This window comes from Etheostoma spectabile, chromosome 19 (assembly GCF_008692095.1).
Source record: "Etheostoma spectabile isolate EspeVRDwgs_2016 chromosome 19, UIUC_Espe_1.0, whole genome shotgun sequence".
NCBI lineage: Eukaryota > Metazoa > Chordata > Actinopteri > Perciformes > Percidae > Etheostoma > Etheostoma spectabile.
Genome location: NC_045751.1, coordinates 15,822,208 through 15,823,719, shown reverse-complemented (window position 1 = coordinate 15,823,719; position 1,512 = coordinate 15,822,208).

Below are 1,512 nucleotides of genomic sequence, written 5' to 3'. Positions count from 1 at the left end.
TTTGTAGCAACTCATTTGCTAATGGCTTGAATGTAACTGACGTTCATTACTATAAAACAGTTACGCACTAAAGCTTTAATTTCTTCCTAATAATGAATAGTGTTATTAATTTGTAACATACATTGGGAATTGATGAAGTGGTACGCTAAATTCATCTGACAGGACTGTGGGGGGAACCTCAAACCACCTGGGGCTAACAGGAAGGTGTTGCGTCAAAAGGTTAAAACTGCTCAAAAACTAACCAGCAGCAGCCTCCCTTCCTTGGAGGACATTTATGTCAACAGGTGCAGAAGCAAAGCGCCATGTATCATGAAGGATCCCACCCATCCTGCACGCAAAAGTTTCACCCCCCTGCCCTCAGGCAGAAGGCTGTAAAGCCTCAAAGCCAGAACAACAAGGCCCAGACCCAGAGGCTATGAGGTTTATAAACTCCCTGACTTAAATCTCTCCTCTGCATTTTTTCCAGAAGCAACTGCATGCATCTATTGATGCACTTTTCTATTAACATGGTGCCTTGTTTTTAAACTTTTCTAAGTATATGCACCATTGTTAGCCAATTGGCCAATTTTCAACTGTAGTCTTAGTTACCTAGAACCTTTAACTATTTGTTTTATTATAGATTTAGGTTATTTATCTATTATTTAGAAGGTCTATTTTAGATATAACACTGAAAATGTTATTTATTTTGTACACTGCTGGACCTGGGTAAGAGATTTTGTTACTTCATGTCTCAACATGTTTGAATGACAATAAACTAATCTGAATCTGAATAAAGCAGCTAAAGAGAAATATTTTAACAGAGTTAAAAGGACGGTGAATATTAGACTTATATTCATCAAATGGACACAAAAACAACACCAAATTTTTTGTTGTTGTAAGGAACTGTTTGTTATTAATGTTAGGGGCTACTGGAGGAGTTTTGGGATGTTTAGTCAAAATAGATTTAAACCTCCCTTTGCAAGCAATTGATTTTCTATGATCCTCCAAAATGATTTGGAAAAAAGGCATGACCCTCTACAACAATCTATGTATGCCGTCTATACTGGTTTGCAGTGTTTATTTACAGTCATGACATGGAATCTTATGAAATAAAACACTGAGACCATTCAACTAAGCACTATGGGCAATAACAAATTCAACATATGAACTTGCCGCTTTGGACTCCTCACTTGGCTTCCTCTGCCAATGTATTTTTTAGCATATAGGTATGACATTTGCTCTGGAATCTTTGCTAATGCCCTCTAGAGGCGTAGACAGAGTTTGACATTCGAGTCACGAATGTCGAGAAAACGGAACAAGAGAGAGAGAGAGAGAGAGAGAGAGAGAGAGCAGATGAGAGGGTTGTTTGGTCCCGTTTCCAAACAAACCTCTCGTCTGCTCTCTCGCTCTCTCTCTCTCGTTCCGTGGGGTTCAAAATCATCTGTTCCCTTTAGAGGCCTGGAGAACTTCCGTTGTGTAATCTGGATGCAGTATGTATTTGGTTGTGTTGTGTGTGTGTGCTGCACATTTGCT